At 37.6% G+C, this 21,856-nt stretch overlaps 1 long non-coding RNA gene across 1 annotated transcript in view; it reads right to left on the minus strand.

Moving 5' to 3' along the window:
• Positions 1-308: 308 nt before the first annotated feature.
• Positions 309-21,856, minus strand: part of LOC140845281 (uncharacterized) — a 31,182-nt gene continuing 9,634 nt past the window's right edge. Inside the window, exons 2-4 of the long non-coding RNA XR_012124087.1 lie at positions 21,346-21,428; positions 15,502-15,632; positions 309-1,073 (exon numbers count right to left, since the gene is read on the minus strand). This is a non-coding gene — a long non-coding RNA (uncharacterized lncRNA). The remainder of the gene's footprint in view (positions 1,074-15,501; positions 15,633-21,345; positions 21,429-21,856) is intronic.

Consider the following 21,856-nt stretch of genomic DNA (forward strand, 5'->3'; position numbering starts at 1 on the left):
ATGTTCATGAATTGGTGAAAGACTTACATATTTCTGCTAGACCATTTACATGTTAGACCTCTGAACTTTCCTTGGGATTTCTTAAACGCTCCAACAAGGCATATAAGAATTTTGGGCAGAAGAGAGTTTGACACAGGCATAGATGATATTTAGTATTTTTCAAAATAGATATCAAATAATCTATTTGATTTTTAACTTTAACTGATATCAAATAATCCTTAATGACCTACATCAAAACTCAATATGGTTTATGGTTTTGCATATTTTGTTACACTATACTTCCCCTAGAAGTAAGGGGGAGAAACGATTTGATTTGGTTATTAAAGAATAGTGATAATGAGAAGATAGAGATAATAAAGAAACAGACTGGGGAAAGAAGAAAAGCCTAGAGCAGGAGGAGAAAAAGTTGAGAAACCTTTCCTAGCAACGTAGACATGGCTCTAAGGTTTGATTTCTGGGCCCCACGATGACATCTAACTATTCTTGTGCCAGCACAGCCTCAGGTGAGAGCTTCCAGCTCCACGCTGACTCCTTTCACTCTCCTCTCCCAGCACGGCAAACATTTCCAGCTGCAATTCTAAGATCATTAAAGGAATATCAATAATGCTTTCTGAATTCAGTACTGCTTTAGTCCAGAATGACTTTACATATATATACACATTAGGGATTACATGCTAAATATTTATTTCTACTTATTTAACTAATGTAGATGTTTATGTTTGTGAATGGAAATGTATATGTGAAAGTATTCTTGAAGTGATAAATCAGGCTAAACTCTCAAGATAAAATGATTGCCCTTAGGTAAGTTTTCCAGAATAGCTTTCATGTCGGAAAAAAAAATGGCTCATTCTTAGATCAACCCCAGAAAGTTGATGCAAAATTACATATATACTGAATTTACCAAGGCTGCATAACTCCAAGTATTTCTTGAATCACTACTTACATTGTGCTTTGTGAGGTTTGAAATATTAGTTGCTATTGCTTGTAGCCAGTCAATACATTCTTCACCAGATAGGCACTGAATGATCCCACTGCAGACCCCATCCACAGCAATGACTTGAAAAGCATTCTGCCTGCAGATATGTCAGAACAGATCAGATCAAAACATCATCTCATTTACCTATTTGCAACTTGAAATATCTGTTGATAGCTCTTCCTTCACACAATATGAATACAGCTTCCAATTCACATTTGCTTACTTCTCTTTATGAATATTTCTGTGTTTAGATGGAACACTAAAGATGAACCCAGACAACATACAATTTCAAATATTAGACAAAATCTTGAAATGCAGATAAATTTGGAGCACCTTTGAGAGGTATTATGTAAATGGAAGTGTAAGAAATTTTAGAAAGGTTCTTTTCCCAGTTTACCATAAAATTATACATAGAAGTTTATCTATTAGTCTGGCTACAAACATCTCCTGTTGAATTTTTTTTCAATACATTTCCTGATTTATATTGGAAAGATTAAAAAAATCATACAAATATTAAACATCATATAAATAGCACTTTATGTCATAACCGGCAGCATTTTGTCAGTTGTTTAACCACTTTCAATCTCAGCTTATTCATCTTCTCAAAGACAGTTTGGGACAAGAAATTCATTGCTCACCTTTAAATCTGAATTTTCATGGTCTAAATTTATGTGAATGTTATACATTTTGTTAACAACCAACTTTTATTTAAAATGCAATAGCCAGTCTAAATATCCCTATGGCCTTCTGTTGATTTTTTATTGTTTGTTAGAGAAAAGTAGATTATGCCATCCTAAATTGTTTACCAAAGTGCTAGAGAATCTTAAGTGGCTCCCTATGGCTTTAAAGATTTACTTTTTTTTTCTTTATCAAGTTCTTGCACTTTTAGAAATAAGCTTAATGGACAAGTATAGATAGAAACCCCACATTAAATGGAATGCCTCATGCTTGAGAATTACCTTGTTGTCCAATAGGATACACTTTAGAAAATGCACACATTATATTTAAATCCCAGTGAATTACAAAGCAATGGCGAAGTTCTGTAGTTCATTACTTAAAGGCTATGTAAACTGCATACATTTATATATTTTCCTTTAAGTTCATGCACTTACTGTCTTCTCTGAGCTTTACAACTAGGTATTTGTAGATATTATACATGTTTTCACTTCCGTAAAGTCAGCCACAGAGCATATGTCTGGCTCAACGTCATCATTAAGCCTGTGTCCCCACTCCCTTCTCGGAAGAGCAGTCTGTGCCTCAGAGCCGGGCACGCGGTAAAGCCTTTCAGTTCTAAGGCACTCTGCATCCAAATTAACGTTTTTGAGAAATTTACTTTCATATCCTTGACCACTTTCAACTGATAGCAGGGAAGTGTTCAAATATAATTATTTGTTTTATCTTAAAAACACATGAAAACATCTAAGAGGTACAACTACTGTCTGTCGCTATGAAATAACATTCTTTTGAATTTATGACAAAAAATATGTATAATAGGAAGAGTATTACAACTTCACATGACTTTGTAAGCTTTAATTTTGATATTCAGCAGTGAGCAAGACATTTAAAATATACAGACAGAAGCTCAACCATCCATGGAAAATGAGAGCTAATTTGAGTTTAGTAATATACATTTGTTTCCGCTCTCTGATTATCATAACCTTTGCTTCATGTACCATGAATTAAAGCATGTCTTGAACATATTTGTCCTCTGTGCCTTAAATTAATCATGACTGCTTGATATTTTTAGCTGATTAAAACACATAGATTTGAAATCTGAAATCTATGTAATCGTATATTTTACGTAGTCCCTATATGGAATAATTCTGAGTGACTATTCTTTTCTAAACCCAGGCTTATATATGAATATACATCACTTTTGACATTCTGTTTCAAAGGTTGATTTAATGGAAACCCTTCCATGAATGTAAGTGAAGTATTTGAACAGTTTCTTTGTCACATATGGCCTGTTATAAAATAAGGCTGATCATAAAGATTTCAGTCTGAGTATATTTCTGCCTTTACAATTGGATAAATGAGAGTACTGGCAAATTACTCCATTTAGATGTGCCTCAACATTCCGTATAGGAAAATGTAATAATGTGCTTTACAGCTTTAACAAGTATTTATAGAGTAAATGACAAGATCCAAATACTTTCACAAATAACTGGAGCTCTGAACAGTTTTCTTCTGAATAATCCATTAACGTGGTCTTGATTGCAATGTTTGAAGTGTTTAGTAAGAATGTCTCTTATTCTTTCATGGAGCACTTGGGATGAACTGAGGTGCTTTTGTTTTTATTTGTACTGTTTAGAAAATGTAATTCTTTGGAAATAATAATAGTAAAAAATTTTATTTGTTTCATCTTACTTGATGGTATAATTTCCATATCAATAGACTCCATTACCCATTGATTTAGAATTGTGAGACATTAAACTTTAATAGTATTTACAATGGTTTGAAGATATTCAGTCAAAATTATTATTCTTAGTACACACACACACACACACACACACACACACACACATTTGCCAAAAAAAGTTACAAAATTGAAGAGTTAGATGATCTGAAGTTTTAAATTCAGATTATTTTTTCTACTCCTTACTCAATATTTTAAGTATGTTTCTAAGGATCCTTAATCATTACTCTGACAATGAAAATTATTTCTCAAAAGTTGCTGAATTTCAGTGTAGGTTTATTCATTTAAAATACAAACTTGGTTTTCCTTGGTATGAAAAATATTCACCTCACTATGAAAATTCATAAATAATTTTCAGTATTAACACAGGTAATAATTTGGGTTTAGATTCACTGTGGATTTTATACCACATGAAGAGATATGTAGGAAAATGTTATATGTGTGAGGAGTGAATAGGAAAAGGCAGAGACAGGAGGCATTCCAAGCACACGGAGCAAAAGTTGTGGAGACTAATGTATACACACTTGGAGTGGCTGGATTGGCACATCCAGGGGGAGTGTGGGATATCATCATGGAAAAGCAACAGGCTCAGAGTAAGAGGACTTTGTGTGTCACGCAAGGGTGTTTAAGTCCACGGAGAAACCCTGCTGACCTCTGCATACAGGTCAGATTTGTGGAGGGAGCGGTCCTCTTAGACCAGTTAGGACAGTATTGTAACTGGTCAAATATGAAATGACATAAAACTGAAATGAACACGAGTGAGAGTGAAATAGGTGAAGGGGATTAAAAGTATAAACTTCTAGTTATAAAGTAAATAGTTATGGGGATGTAACACATAGAATAGGGAATTTAGTTAATAACGTTCTAACAACTATGCATGGTGGCAGGGTTTCTAGTTTCATTACGGTGATCATTTCTTATGTATATAAGTGTTGAATCACTATTTTGAACACCTAAAACTAATATAATGTATGTCAATAATACCCCAGTAAAAATGATGCAATGTTAAACCTTCTTTTAGGTGTATTTGTATGCAATTTCTAAAATCTGTTATGTCCTGTATAGTTTTATCCATCATGTTTTAAAATGTGTCATAGAAATAGCCAAATTTCCTTGTAAATTGCAGTATAATAAACTCTCATCAGATTTTTAACTATGGCCATTTTTGAGTCTTTGGCCATTTACAGATAGTTATTATTTTACTTCGATGCTTTTGCCAAAGTGTTCTTGTAAAAATGCCTCATTTTCAAGGAGATTCACGGAAAGACTGACAAGTACAGGTTTCTGATAATGAAGATCAATTTGGGAGAGGCAACAATGGACCTTTGAGGTGCTTCCCAAGGCTACCTGCAGAGCCCCACAGTGTGTCATGGGATGTAGACCTGAGATCCGCCCCTTTTTCTCTTTCCCCGCATCAGTAAATGGGCCCTTTGCACTGATGGTAAAGCATTAACGTGTAGATGTGTCTCTGCTGCAGGACATTCTACAGACTTAGCTGGAGCATCTGCAATGGAGAGCATGGGCAGTGCATCCACAGAAAATTAAAGGTCCAGACGCTGCCATAAGGAGTCTGGGAGTCTGTCTGGGTGAGGTGTTAGTCATTATAGAAGCAGTGATTGATGAGGTACAAGCCTATCCAACCCCCTAAGAAGGTGAAAGAGGTGTAAGCCTTTGTAGGGACTTGGGGGTTTTGGAGGACTTCTATTCCCCATCCGGCACAATTTCTTTGCTCCTTACACTGCTTGGTAAAGAAAGGATATATATGGGAGTGGGATTAGAGCAGCAAATGGCCTTTGAGAAGACAAAGATACTAGGAACACAGATGAGTGCTCTGAGCATTTCCCAAGCAGGGCTCCCATTCGAGTTAGATGTGTCCATGACTCCAGAAGGTATGGCTGAGACAAGCAAAGGAGAGAACACCCCTGGATTTTGGTCCCAGCTCTAGAAGGGAATGGAAATGTGATATACCCCCATAGAGCAATCACTTCTTCAGTGTATATAGCACTTCAGATATAGCCTTTCAGGAAGGAGCATCATATCACAATAATATTTTACCTTCCTATCAAGGGGTGGGTTAATAGGTGGGTTGACTCCAACCCACATTTTGACTACGTGGCATCTCCCTCCTGCAGCAGGGGAGTACCCTGTCCAGAGCCACTGTCTCTAGAAATGCAGATGCTATGAGGCCTTGTAGAGCATGGAGATGCTCCAGCTGCCCCCACCCCTATTCCTATGGCAGCCCCTATGTCCTGTAAAGAGGGTTCTGGGGAAAATTCCTGCTAATTCCTCGTATACCCAAGGCTGGAAAGAGGAACAACCTACAGTGGGCAGTGGGCTGAACTCAGAGGAGTCTAGCTGCTGATCCCTTAGGAGCCCTGGCTGTTAACCCTTTGTATGCACACTTGGGATGTCCTACAGGAAGGAACCCAGGCTTGGAATGGGAAGCTGAGCAGTGGATGATCACAAATAAGTCCTTGTCGAGTCAGGATAGGTAGAAAGACATTTGGGTTTGCCTGTAAGCACTTGAGGCACCCTCACTGTCTTCTGTTCCCTGGCACACTCAGACAATTACGAAGCTTATACTCTAGTCCAGGAATGAGGCCTAACAACGGACCGTTCCATAGATACAGCTGATGGGGTGGACAGCAAGAGCAACCACTATGTGTCTGGGTGGGATGGCATATTGCCCAGGATGCCAGATTACCCTTGAAGTACAAATGACTTGGTTAATTCAGTAACATCATGTTATGTGTGTGCTAAACAATACCCAGGGCAGCTGCCAAAGAGTTCGGCCATTCACTGCCATTCCTAACTGGTAAGGGATTAGCAAATCACTTATATTGACCGCCTTCCTCCCCGAGAGGGTTCTATGTTTTGGTCTGTGTGGACACTACATCTAGCCTAACCAAGCTTTTTTTGTTTCTGAGCAAACTAGGCTGCTGTCACAGGGGATTAGAGAAGCTAAACACCATGTATGGATACTTTTGTCAAATAGACAATGACCAGGGATCATATTTCGGAGATCATGATGAGCAATACTGGGAAAAAGCACATAATGTTGAATGGAGATTCCATTTCCCCTATGACCCACAAGCAGCAGGGTTAGTGGAAAGGAAGAATGGAATAATACTGAAACAGCAGATTAAGTTACTGACAGGTAAAACCACCTTGCTCAGGAAAACTGAAGTAATGCCCCAGGCCTTGACACATTTGAATGATCAACAAGCAGGGTTCATTGTTCCACATGCCAGACTGGGGACACTACCAAAATACCCAGTACTGTAAAGACATGGAGACTGTGGAAAACAGCCACCGCCCCAGCTCTCACTGTGGACCCACATGCTATGCTGTTGAGAGCATCAAGCTCCACCATGGCTGGAAAGGAATTATCTGCTAGAATGTGCAGGGGGTTGTCCCACCCGATGGTGAGTTACATCACACCCCTGGGTGAGGGGAATTAGTCAGTCTCCACTGGGATCCCATTGTCCTGCTGCAAGCAAGACCCATGGAAAGGCATTATACCTGGGATGGAACATGTACCATTGAAGAAGGTAGAAGGTGGGGGACTAGCTGGCGTATCCCACACCTACTTACTCCATCTCCTTACATTGGACATTGCTTTCTTCCCTGGCCAACATGTGTGGTATGGATAACCAGGTGAGGTTCTTAAAGCTGCCAAACTCCCTCTCCTCAAGGCTATGTGGGCACATTCTGTTTTTCACTGGTAAAATCATTTGGCCACCATGTTTGTCCCCTCCTTTGGCCTGGAGGACATAACAGTGCACATAGAACTCCTTACTAACCTCACCCAACAAGCTTTGAATGACAGCTGACAAAGCCTGTCTTTATAGAGCACTGAATGTCTCTAATGAGAAAAGCTGTCTGTCCTCCAAAATAGGACAGAGTGGGAGCTGTTGCAAGGATGCAGCCCTGAGAGAGGAAGGCGGTGCTGAGACCATCTGGACGGTATATGTGACTGAGCCCAGGTAAGGCCTCTCCATAAACGTTAAGATTCTGGCAGGTGGGGGCAGACATCTACTGGTCTTGTGACTACCCAAGACGAGCCTTGTGAATAAGTTCCCTTGCTTATTCCATCTGCCATCTACCAACTAGAGTGGTCTTCCCCTTTCTTTGGCCTCTCCTTGTCCTCCATGTAAGGGAGCTAGTCTGTGATACAACAATGTGGAACAGGCAGAGTATATATGAAGACCATGCTAGAAAAAGACACACTTGCCACAGATTGTGGAGTAGGTGAAGCCAAGTAGGGTTTAATGCTGTATAATTAAATATTTTTTTGAAAATATTGACTGTTCTTGGTTTACATGGAGCACAGGCCTTGTGGACTTACTGGCCTACTGAGTAAATGGAAAACACCAATCAGTTGACCCACTCAGGAGCTGCATGCTTGGACCACATGTAAGAAGACAGAGATGGAAGAGCCAGGGTGTAGGACCCCCATGAAGGGAAGCTGCTCCTCCCCTGGCCTCTCCTTCCCCTCCACACCCGTGGCGTGATGTGCCTTGAATGTGGCGTCCCTTCTGTCCCATCACATTACAAGTAGCAGGTTCCTACACTTGGTTTCCTTTTCTTTCCTGCCAGGATCCTTGCAGCAAAACATTTCTCAGCTAATTCACTGCAGCAATTACTCTACCCAAATTCACCTCAAAACTAACCACTTTCTCAGTCCTCTCGGTATTTCTTTTCTGTAGTTGATCTGATCAAGCCCTCTTCTGCCCTTACAACCCTGGTGTCTCCGGTCAGGGTCAGTGCCTTTTCCTACTTACTTGTTTCTTCCTATTTCATACAATCACTGATTCTGCTTCCTCCTCAGATCCTGTAAAATATACATTCCTAAAAGTCCAATCCTTCAATGAGCAACAAAAATTGAGTACTTATTATAAGCCAGGGTCATAGTCTGTTCTGTCATTAGACACCCTTTTGATAAGACTCTTGATAACAGCACATTTTTCACAGCCACCACTCTTTCATACTGTTCAGATGTGAAACTTCATCCATAGCTGCCCACATATCCTCACACCTCAGCAGAAAAAGGCTAAGCACTCTTGGAAGGGCACTGGGAATTGTGCTATCACTGGAATTTTCCAAAATAACAGCACAAATCAGTAGACTTTATTTCAGTACTGTTGATTTTCAGAGTACTTGAGAAGCATGCAATAGATGATACTCTACTCAAAAAAAGAACCAGAGAGATGGCATTCTGCCTCAAAAAAACTCATTTAATTAATATTTATTGGGTGCTTTTGGGCCATAAAGCCTGATAACCACTGGACATACAGAGATAAATAACGATGTTTCTAAAACTAAAATACACACACACACACACACACACACACACACACATATATAATACATATTTATAATTATATATATATATATATTATACACTCAACAATAGACATCCTCATATCCTTTTTTTCTACATAAGGAAAATGAAGCTTAGAAATAAAAAAAAACAGTCAAAGTCCCCCCAACTTCTATGCCCCATTCTAATACCCTGACACTGTAATGTCCTGCAGCATTATAACCCTTCAGCATTGAAATACATATTTCTAAATCACGGTCAGTGCCATATGATGAACATAAACTATCTCACACTAAAAAAAAAATACTGTGATGCTTTAATTTATATATGCAGAATAGTATATGACTGTAACAGCTCTGTTGGAATTCCATATGAGAAGTATTAAATCATTGAAATTAAAATCATGGGCCTTGGGCAAAACCCACTACCAAGTAAAATCCTCGATTTGGAACCAAGTAAACAATTTTCTGTATTTGTCCTCATGAATTAGTAATTTATACTTTCCTTTTTTTTCCCTCACTGCCCTGTGAGTTCCTTCAGGGAAAGAACCAAACACAATGCCTTCCAATTATAGATATTAAATCATTGTTTATTGAATGAACAAGTGCACAATAAATTAGCTCTCGACTCTGAATTGCTATGCAGTCCACTCTGAGCAGTGCTATACTTATAACTTCTTATTACTGTAATATTTATTTAGTGTAATTAATTCAATCGATAAAAGTTGTTGATGTGTTGAGATGTCATAAAAATAAAAATGTATAGTCATTTGGACAAACGCAAAGGATTTCTTTTTTATCATAAACTGACTTAGCTAAAGACTTTTGCATTATGTATCTGCATAATTTTTTTTTAAGTAAAAGCAAAACAAAACACAAACATACATGTTTTAAGAAAATATCATTAATGGAAATATCCAGAGAGTTCTTAAGGAGGATGGAAAATAGAACCAAAAGAAAGAAATAAAGAGAAAGAGAAGATACATTTAAATAAATACTTATGTGAAAAGAATATACATCTTGATGAATTTTTAAATATATATAATTCTAATCATATCAGAAATACACCCAGACAGAAAAGAAATTAAAGTGTTCTAAGTCTCTAGCTTTGTTGTAAGAAGTAAAATCAATAAATTATATTAAACTGTAATAAATCATGTGTATATGGTGTTATGGTCTTAATGTTTGTGTCCCCCTCAGATTCATATGTAGACAGCATAAACACCAGTGTGATGGTAGTAGGAGGTGGGGCCTTTGAGAGATGCTTAAGCCATGAGCGTAGAGCTCTAATGAATGGGATTACTATTTTATTAGAGAGACCTCAGGGAGAACCTGGCCCCTTCCACCCTGTGAGGACACAGGGAGAAGACAGTAGATATGACTCAGGAAGACAGTCCTCATCAAAGAGTTTGACTGTGCTGGTGCCTTGATCTTCTAGCATCAAGAACTATGAAGTAAATTACTGTTGTTTATCCACTCAGACTGTGTTATTTTGTTATAGCAGTCTGAAAGGGCTGAGACATAAGGAGTAATATTTAGGCAATAACCAGAATAAAAGAATGTATATGTAGCAATATTATAGAAGGAATATTTAACAATAAAATCATTCAACTATCATAAAAAGTTTTAAAAAAAGGAGAATATAAAAAACTGGTGTGTTGAGACAAAAGGACATTTTCTTGAAATATACAAAATTCAAAGCTCAACAGTAAATAAAAAACAAAAAGTCAATCACAAAATGATCAAGAGACAAAGAGACATTTCACCAAAGATTTCATGTGACAAATAAGCACATGAAAAGATGTTCAATACATTAGGATATGCAAATTCAGGTCACAGTCTTATATTGCTACATACCTATCACAATGCTAAAATAAAAGATAGCAACAACACACCAAATACTGGCAAAAATATACAGAAACTGGATCATTTATACACTGCTGTTGGGACTGTAAAATTATACAGCCACTCTAAGAACAGTTTACTTGTTTCTTTAAAAATTAAATGTGCTATTATCAGACAACTCAGTAATTAAGCTCTTGAGCACTTGCCCAAAGAAATGAATGTATGTCGACACAATAATGTATGCATAAATATTTAGAATAGCCCAAAACTGGAACAACCCAAATGTCTTTCAAAGGGCAAATTTTTAAAATGTGCTACGTCTATACAATGGAACAATATCAGAAATAAAAATGAACTGGAAAATGCAACACCTTGGAAGGTTTAGCAGAGAATTATGCTGAGTGAGAGAATGCAATCCTATGAGGTTACATGATGTAGGTGTCCATTTGTATAACATTCTTAAAATGACCAAATTGCCAAGAAGAACAGATCAGTCTGTTGTCACAGGTTGGGGACATGGTAGGCCATGGCTATGGAAGGGCAACAGGAGGTCTTTGTGAGGATGGAACTGCGCATCGTGGCTGTGTTAGTGGACACAGGAAACGAACGTGCGACAAAGTTCTGTAGAACTGAACACACGCACACACACACTCACACATGTGAAATCTGAATGAGTAGTAGATTTAACAACATCAGTTTCCTGAATGTGGCATTGTATTGTAGTTTTGCATGGTGATACCCCCTGGGAAAATGGATAAAGGGTCAATGGAATCTCTCTGTAGTATTTTTTACAACTATATGAGAATCTACAGTTACATAGAGATAAAACATTTAATCATAAAAAAGGTAGAGTACTGAATAGAGAATAAATACTAGAACATCAGATATAGTCCCAAATATACCAGTAATTACATTAAAATTTACTAGAATTAATGATCCAATTAAAAGACTAAGATTGTTACTTTGGATAAAAGAAGGAAAAAAAACCAAATATATATACAGCTCTGAAGAGACACATTTTATAGAAGTAGGACAAAGAAAAGTTGAAAATAAATGGATAAAATATACAATGTAAATATTAACCAATAGATATCATGTGCAATTCTTGAAGGCAAGAAGCAATTCCAAACTACAGAACATTTCATAATGATAAAAGGTCATGCATCAGAGGTTATAAAAATTCTAAATCAGCTTGTGTCTAAGAATGCAGAATTATATATATATATATACAGCAAATACTGACACACTAAAAGGAGTATCACAAAATAGATACAGCCATCATAGTGGGAGATATTAATACACCTTTCAATATCTGATAAAATTATCAGGCAAAAATATCATTGGTGATGAAGAGGATCTGAACCCCTTAATGAGAAATATGACCTTTTTATATAAATATATAGAACACTGCACTAAAGGAAAATGGCAATGCAGTCTTTCAAATGCATATATAACATTTGCCAGTTATTCATATACTGGATCAAATTAAATCTCAACAATCAAAGGATTTAAATCGTTCAGCATGAAACTGTCCTTAGTAACAGAAGAGATAATTAGAAAATCCAAAAATATTCTGAAACTTTGCAATTCACTTTTAAATAGTCTTTGTGTCAAATAAGTAATTATAACCCAAATTAGAAAATATCCTTAAATGAATACTAAAAAAAGATGTTAATATCTGTTCTTATGGATACCCAATTTTAGCCCAGTTCTAGCCCCGTTCCTCCCAAATTCTCCCTCATACAACTAAAGAACCTTGGACATAACCCAACAACAAAAACAGGCCGTCCCTGAAGGGTAAGATAATAATGTTGATTGCCTAGGGACTTTGGACTTAAGAAATGACAAAGTAGCAAGTGCCCTGGGTTTTCTGCCTGCCTCCGAAGTATCTTAGGCAGTGTTCTAGAAGCCTCCAATCCCAGGACCACCAATAGCAAGACAAAACAAGGCTCCATAGAAAACCCATTCTACCTTGCTAAAGGCCTAGGAAATCAGTAGTCTAAAAGTATTTGACCTTTTTGACAACTTTCTCTAGTCCCATCAAATGTCAATGGAATCACTGTCCCTCTCCCTAAGGTTTCAGCAAGCTGAATGGGGAACTGGTCTCCCACCCATCCTGATTCCACCACCTGGTGGTGTTTGAAGGGCCACGCAGGAAGCTGATCTTCTATCCCCTACCTGAAAGAAGCAGGCAGCACTCCAGTTCTACCCAGGATAGAGTCAGCGGGGTCCAGGAGAGAGCTGAGCCTCCGTACCCAACCCCAGCAATGAGGCTGAGGGAGGTGGTAGGAAGTGGGGCTGGTCAGTGCTCTGCCTCGCCCGTGCTGACCGCCACGGCGGAGCAGGGAGTTCAGCGTCTACCCACTGTCCTCACCAAGGAGGAGTAAGGGGGTGACAGGTGTGGCTGGTTGCCTCCAGTTCTCCCTCCACACTCCACCCCCCGTAAGCAGGATCTCGCCATGGAAAACTGAGCTTCTACCACCTCCTGTAACAACAAAGCAGTGGGCATCAGCCCTGCCCATCCACCCTCCAGGAGGCAGCAGGGAACCGAGCTGACACCCCATTCAAAGGCCCTGAGGTGATGGAGCTGGCCTCTGCCTGCCACCAGGATTCGGTAGGTGGGCCTGAGAGGTGGGCCACCTTACACCCTAGCCATCTGCCGAGAGGCAGTGTCAGTGGGCATTCCACTGCTTCTGGGATGGTGTCAGCAGGCAACTTGACACACACACCCATCCAGTCTCACACTTCACCTCCACAAAGGGATTGCCTGCTAAGAAAAGAAGATTACAACCCAGAGTCCTGTAATTTAATATCCAGAAAGTCCAAAAGGAAATTTAAAAAGTCACTTATTTTACCAATGCCAACTTGAAAGAGAGGAGACAATCCAAAGACACCAGTGCTGAGGAGAACAAGGTACTGAGATTGTCTGATGAAGATTTTAAGTTGCCATCATAAAAATACTTCAAGTAATTACAAATGCTCTTAAAACAAATGAAAAAAAGAGAATTTTTAGCAAAAAATATAAAGACAGGTTATAAAAGAGAACCAAGTGGACATGATAGAACTGAAAAACACATCAACAACAAAAAAAGTAAAATGCTGAATGGGCTCAGTGGCAGAGTAGAAATGACAGACGCTAGAATAAAAAATCTTGAAGACAGATCAATATAACTTACTGTCTGCATAACAGACAGAAAAGTGGTTTTTAAAAAAAGAATACATTTTCAGGGATCTGTGGAACAAGAATACAAATGCCAGCATTTGTATCAACAAAGTGCCAGAAGAAGAGAAGAAAGAATGTATTGGCAAAGTATTTGAAAGCACAGTGGCCAAAAACTTCCGTCATTTGGTGAAAGTCATAAACTTTTAGATTTAAGAAGCTAAGTGAAGCCCAGGGAGAATAAATCCAAAGAAATCCGTGCCAAGGAACAGCATAATTAAACTTCTGAAAACTAAAGAAGGGAAGAAAATTAAAACAAAACAAAACAAAGCAAAACGTTTTTTTTATGAGTGAGTGTGGAGATTCAAAGGCAGTGGGACAATATTTTTCAGGCACAAGAAAAGAACTGTCAACTCCAAATTCTATATCCAGGAAAATGATCCTTAAGAATAAAATAAAGATATTCTCAGACAAAGGAAAACCAAGAGAATTTGATATTAGCAAATTCACCTTTAAAGAATGGCTAAAATATATCCTCTAAATAGAATAGAAATGTTAACAGAAGGCTTGGAACTTCGAGAAGAAAGAATGTTGGGCTATGAAAGCCTTGGGTTAAATATAATAGATTATTGTTCTTTCTATGAGCTTTTTAAACCACTTCTGATGATTGAATCATAAATCATAATACCACTTGATACAATTCTTGATGTATATATAGGAAATTAAAATAATTTCATTTACCAGGTGGACAAGATAAAAGGGCCTAAATGGAAATAATGTTTCTGTATTTCATTCAAAGTGGTAAGTCATTAACAACAGTAGCGTGATAAGATATGTACACATATTGTAGTAGCTAGAGCAACCACTTCCTTTGTAAAACTATACACAGTGAAATACTCAAAAATTCTATAAATAAATCAAGATGTAATAGTAAAACTGTGGGTACTGCTAAAGCAGACTTTGATGGAAATATGTAGCTCTGATTACATATATTAGGAAAGAAAGTCTGAAAAATTAATGACCAAACTAGGGCTTGACAAACTATTGTCTATGGGCCAAATTCAGCCTGTTTCATAAATTATTATTAGAAAAGAGTCCTGCACATTCATTTATACATTGTCTATGCCTGTTTTCAAGATACAAAAGCAGAGTTCAATAGTTCAATAGTTCTGGCAGAGACATTAGGGCCTGCAGAGCCTAAAACGCTTTACAGAAACATTTCTGGACCCCTAGAACTTCCATCTCAAAAAACTCTAAGTACAAAAAGTCAAGCCAGAGAATTTAAGGAATGGAAACAAGAAACAGAAACTCATGATTTGTAATGTATGCACATATGAAGAGCTTCAACAAAGTCCAAAATTAGTCCTTTGAAAAAACAAACTGATAAAATTTATAATCCCTTAGTAAAACTGACCAGGATAAAAAGAGAAAAATTGAGTCTATCAACTATGAGAAAATAAATTTTGCTATTTCACTGAAATCTACCATTTCCTTGAGAGAAAAACAACTTACTGAACTAACACACGAAATAAAAAACAAAACAATAAAACCAGCACTGAATCCATTATGATAATTTAGGAATAGAGGCTGGGTTTTAGCTAAGGATGTTCACCGTCAGATTTGTAAGCGGCTTACTGTATTCTAACTCTTTTGTAGTTCTTCCTCCTACTAATAGAGATGTGCTGAAGGTAGGAATCATAATCATTACACTCAAGTTATAAGTTTGACTGTAGGTCTCATTTTCCATCAGCAGACAGTCAGAACACAGTAACACAAACTCACCGACACAAATCCGTCCCAGGCACATACTGAGAGAGGCGCGAGTGCAGCAGGGGGATCAGCCTCAGGTCGCACCACCGCTTCTCCCATCGCAGGCCCGGAGACGCTGGCCATGAGGAACATGACAATGTGTCCTGAAAAGATACAAACATTGGTAGTGTTTTCTTTCTTTCTTGTGTGTGTGTGTTTTATTTAAAGTTTCTGTAGTTTAAGTTTCTGTGTCACAATCCTTTTCATTTGGGGGATATTTTATCCCCTAGATACTCAGAAGGCATTTATAGAATACCACAAGAAATCCATGCGCATCAGCATACAGTTGTACTTGTTGACTTCTTTAGTAATGGAATTCTATAAGAAAAGTGAGGTTAAAAAGGGTAGTGAAAGCATATGAAAAATGTGGGGAGGGGAGAAAGAAGGAAAAATAAGGTATGACAGCACCTAATTCACTGAAGAACAGGACAGATGGGCCAGATGAAATGGCAATGAATTAGTGAGTGACAAAAACAAAATGGGTTGTAGTCCATTCAATTAGCCAAAATTTCCTGAGTATCTGCTCAGCACTAAACACTGGTATAAGTTTTTGTAATTTATCAGTAACTTGTACATACTTTAAGGTAGAATGAGTATTCTTATACAACAACTTTTAAAAAGTACTGAAGGAAATGCATGTCCTTGGTTTTCATGTTAATTAAATATTTGTCTTTTCTCATATTGTTTTCATGTTATGTTGAATTAACTACTGCTGGTTTAAAATTACATGTATTTTAAGTTTCACTAGAAGTGTGGGGTTTTTCCCTCATGTATAGAGAAAACATATATTTGAATAAAATATGAGCTTTCACTTGATGACGATGTATGCTTCTTTCATTGTTATCAGCTTCACAGTTGAAATTTCTTCCTGGGACCAGTACCTGTATTTGTGTGGACATTTGTGACAGCCCAGGGTATAAGGATTCCAAGGCTCAATTTGATCTGGGAACTGTTGGCACTGACTTTTTCCTAATTTATAGATTCTTTAATTTTTGAGTGACGATGTCAAAGAAGGTCCTATTTTAGTCTAGATGTTGAAACCCTGTTAGTTGAAATATTAGCCTTCTCTTTCAGGTATTAATTCCTTCAAAATTGCTTGGGAGAAAAAAAAACTTCCATTATTTTCACAAAAGGTTGAGTGTTCTTTGACACTGTGTTATTTGTCACCACTTGTGCTAGTAAAAACCTGCTAAATTCTGGGATTAGTTTAGAATACCCAGAAGGGTGACCTGGTGAAGACTGCTCAGTGGGGCCCTCCAGTGGTAATTAGCCTCTAAGACACCTATCGTTTGACACAAGACCGTTTTTTTTAATGCTTATCTGGTAATTACAAAGGCACAACCTAGTTCCATGTTTATGTTTCTCTTGGTTTTCATGTTATAGATGGTCAGCATGTGACATGGGGTCAGCTGGGTGGCAGTACAAAGGGTGGTAAGGGCTCAGGCTCTGAATCAGAATCAGATCACGTGGGCTCAAGATCCACCTTTCCCAGTGAACTAATCCTTCCACCTAGCAGCAAGTTATTTAAACTCTTTGTGCCATACTGTGCCTATCTCCAGAAATAAGGCTATCATAAGGCTCTTCTAACAAAGGAAAAACATAATGCTCTTTAAGAAGCATTAAGTTATTGCTTCCCCACCTTTTCTGCATGAAAGCCATGAAGAAACAATAATCCTGTGTGACAAGGACACTGGGGTTAACAGACTAGGTTCCTACGGAGGGAACAGAACTGACCACAGGGTGTCTAAGTGCCCAGGTCTCACCAAGCTGCCCTATAACCAAGCCCATGTCAGCTACAGGAGGAACTTGCTCACAGGATCCAGGGCCCAGGGGCTTCTGCAGAGGTGTACAGTAGAGAATTTACCCAGGTCATCCAGCCTGCAAATGATAGTGCCTGGGGCACTCAGACCTACATCTTTCTGATTCCAGGGACCTATCATAACACAACATTAAACAGTCATGATCGGAGGCAAAAACATGCAAAGAATAACTGAGAGCTCTCTCTTGAATATTTCACAATTTCACTATGTAATTTTAGGCAAATTATTTAAAGATGTTTCCTGATCTGTCTTGAAAAGCACAGAGAGTTCCCCTTACTTTATACGTTCTATAAAGAAATGGGATAGAAAATGTAAAAGAATATTAAAGACATGGGCAATGGAACATTGGAGAGTATGATGTTTTACAAATTGTATTTTACAGACTTTATAGACTGGCTGATATGGAAACACCTGTGATCTTTGACATTCCTCTAAGATAGCATCTCAGCTTGATGTCTTTGTGTATCAGAGTTATAAAACATCACTTTCAGCTTCTGAACTGATCCAGCTTAATGTATTTCACTTTACAGATATGCTATTTACAGTGGAATACCTAGTATCCTTTGAAGGTTATCCTTATTTATTTGAATTATGAAAATAGAATATAAATTTGCTTTCTAGTCTTCTTTCTGTAATAGTCCTAGAGTTATTTTTAAATGGAAAAAAGATGATCTAAGAACATAATGATTTTTATGGTTTTAAGGCCCTCAACAGCTATTTTCCAAGAAATTTGTTCCTTGATGCCAAAAACGTTGTTTCCTACAATATTAATAAATGAATGGGAAAGATAGCATTTACATAGTCTCTGCTTTAAAACAGACTCTTTTCCCAAGACTTAACACATTTCAAGGTATACTGTCACACAATAACTTCAAGAACAATCATGTTACCAAAATAGAATTGCATACAGGGCAAAATACTAATGTAAATTTTGTTGAGGACCTGGCATAGAAAGTATTCATTGAAGTTATACACTTAGGAAAAATGTTTCTCAGAATCTGGCTAGCTGATTATCTGAATGTAAGTCTCCCAGTGAGCACAAAGCAAATTCCTTTTCTCCTTGGCTGGGAAACCAGATATTCATATACCCTAAAATTTGGTGATCTCAAGTCCTTAGAAAGATAGACTATATTTTTATACAAGACAGTGGAGTGATGTTAATATGAATTATTTTCCCATATGTTTAAAATGCTGTTTCAGAAAACTAAAATAGTGCCTACTTTACTCAAAATTGGCTTCAGAGAATAACTGAGGCATAGGTATTAAAAAATGGAGTTTCCTGGGTCCAGGAGAGAACTCAGGATTTAGACATAGATTAGGGGACTGAATGTTTCTCTGAAGGAGACTTTCTATAATATGCACATATTCTTTGGAAAATATGTGTCACAATGCATACTTCCTTCCAGGTTCCCACTGTTCTTTGTTACTTAGTGATAGGTCAGAAGAAAACATGCCTTTGCTCCTAATTTTACAAACTTGTGAGTAGAAATGTCCTCCACTCTCCACCTCATCAGAGCCTACTCAAGATAGGAAGAGAAAGAGAACAGCGCCATCTGTGGGAGTCTGTGCGACCCCATCAGGACCAAAGACTTTCCCCTATGGGTGACAGGGCCAATATTTTGTTCATGGTCCCTCAATCAAGTCATATGTTCAAAGTCTCTAGCAGCCCTTTTCTCCAGTATTAGAATGTTGGTATCCTGGTATCCAGTGTTCCTATCCTACTTGTATTACTTACAGTTCACTTTATGCATTTGTCTGTAGATCTGAATTTTAAATTTTTTGAGTCAGGAACCTTAATTAACTTTTCTCCATGGTACCTAGAGGAGTATTTCTACAGAGTAGGTTCTCAGTAAATACTCATTTAATTAAAATGCATTGAGATTATTTTCTTATTTTTAATGTGCTTTATTTGAATTTTCTTACATCATGGATCTTATTCTCTATAATCATAAGTATCATTAATTCCCTTGGACTTAGATATCTTCAGCAAGTCAAAAGAATGTTCAATCTTCATGCTAAAAAAGGAAATAAAATGTTTCTCTTAAAAATAGAAAGACATAACTCCAGTAAGAAAAATGTATGAATAATTGGTTAAAATTTTATATGGCTGGATTTATGTAGAACAGTCTTGTACAGAATTACTGAGTGATTTTCTTGCTTTAACTATGTCTTTCTGAAAGAGGACATTATATCAAGCAAACACACAGAGACACAATTCATAAATCAATTACATAGGTGTTTTTGTGTATGTCAATGGAATGAGTTAAAAACAAATGTGAGTTCTTCTTACTCATAGACCTCTACTCTGACTTCTCTACTAATTATTATTACAAAGAGTGCAAGGATGAGAATTAGAATAAAAATGTTACCAAACACTCTCACAGAAATTAGCTCTTCCTTCTTGTCTTAGGAGCAGAGGTGAGATGGGGATTCTTGTGTGAGTAACATGTGGAGGGAGAGTTCTCAGGAGAAACCTATGGGGACGAGGGAAGCAATAAATGAGGCAGGAGCAACCTGGCGAGTGAGATAGACCTATGGGAGGCTCTGTGCCATCTGCCAAGGCCCTGCCTTGGGGGGGGTCTGCCTTTCCATTCCATCAAGTTCTTGGCTGCAGCCACTGCAGGGGAGGCACGTGGGTCCTGAGTCTCAGGCAGAAGCTCCTTAAGGGAGGGGCAGCTGGGGATGGGGTGGCCACACTCAGCAGCTGAAGGCAGAGGCACCAGCCCAGCAAAGACACCGGAGGGGCATCAAAAGTATCAAAGCATCTACATTGCAAGGAGAAAGGTGAGAAAAGCCATTGCTAACATAAGAGGTGAAGATCTGGTCGGAGCCTGTAAGAAGATTGTAGAATTGAGAAGGAAGCTGAGGGCAGCACTAATTCAGTCATTAGGATCTTGCCATCTTCTGAAGATCAGTGCTTTAAACATCCTCTATAATGACAATTATTTCTCTGGCAACGAAAAGAAGGCGGCCAGATGAAATACACCCAGGTGGTTGGCTTACGCTGTACAGGTTACTTGGTCTGGGGGATCTGCGGCACAAGGTGAGGGACAGAAGTGGAGCAATGAAGGCCATGCAGGCCTGAAGATGTTCAAGTGCAGCATTTGAAGTAAAATACACAATTAGGTCAAGAATTTCAACTGGAGGATGAATCATACAAGTCAGAAAAAACTATATGTCTCATATATACTAGTTTGTAGAAGAGAAAAATAAAATTCTACTTAAAGCCAGCTCTGCTGCTCTTCACATTTGTGAGCACAGGGGACAACTGTTAGGCTTAACATATGACCAGAGAGAACTGTTTTGTCCTTAAGTGTGGGAACATTTTGAAGGGTAAAATACAAGGGGTTTCATAGGAGAAGATATTTATTAAAAAAAAAAACTTGTTTACTCTAAAATCCAAATGAAAAAGATAATTGAATATTTATAAAACATATAGAAAATGAGCATGCCAACTTTATCAATTATGAAATACCTGTATAATTTAATATTCATTACATTTTGACATAATGAGAAGGTTAGATATCCTCACTTTGCATTAATTCCTTGGTATACTTGACAATTGCTAGAAACCTTAGCAAGAAGATTGCTAAGAAATTGCTAACAAGTAGCACATTAAATTGCTACTTTAAACCATCTGATTTTGAAAGAAAAATGATAAAAGTAATGTCAAATCATTTAGAGCATGAAATTACATGGAATATGCAATGTTACAAAATGATTATATGACATTGTATGTGACCTCTCAAAAGTCTCTATAGCTTACAAAGGGCTAAATATAGATATGAGAGGAGAAAAATGATATAAAAAAAAACCTGACCTACTTATTTTTTCCTTCCTGGCTTTATCGTAATACTCAAATGATGAAGCAACCAAAAATTTCAAATATATCTGAGAAACCAGGATTAAGGGCAGTTTTGCACACTACAACTATATATGTTCTCTTAGGCTTTCTTTGTTTTACATCCTTACTAATCTGAACTGTGGCTCATCTTACTGTATTGTTGGGATGGTAGTTGAGGTGTAAGCCACTGTCACAGAGAGGGGAAGAAGTTCCGCTGCTCTGGTCACTGGGAGCACCTGTGGGGAGAAAAAAACAGCCCGCTGGTTAGAATGTTCCTGACTGACGCATTCCACATTAAATATTTTAGTATACTCCATATAGCAAGCAAAGCAGGTAGTAAAAATACATTTTCATTTCACTTACATCAAAGCTAGAATTTTGACTGTAGGCTAAGTGACTAAAATGAGGCCCTAAAAGAGACTTGCCAATATTTACTATTAATTTCAGAAAAACATACAACCTTATAAAGTATTACTTTATTTCATTATCTGGAGTGACCTCCACTTATGAGCCATACTTATAATAGTGTGGAATTTTGTTTGTCTATCAAATGCTATTTATTGTCATGTTTCAACCTACTAACTAATACTATATTTAAATACCATCATTTTCCATGATGCAAAAAACATTTGCACATACTCTGTCTTTACAAGTGTTCTTGGCA

Source organism: Manis javanica, chromosome 2 (genome assembly GCF_040802235.1).
Source record: "Manis javanica isolate MJ-LG chromosome 2, MJ_LKY, whole genome shotgun sequence".
Lineage (NCBI taxonomy): Eukaryota > Metazoa > Chordata > Mammalia > Pholidota > Manidae > Manis > Manis javanica.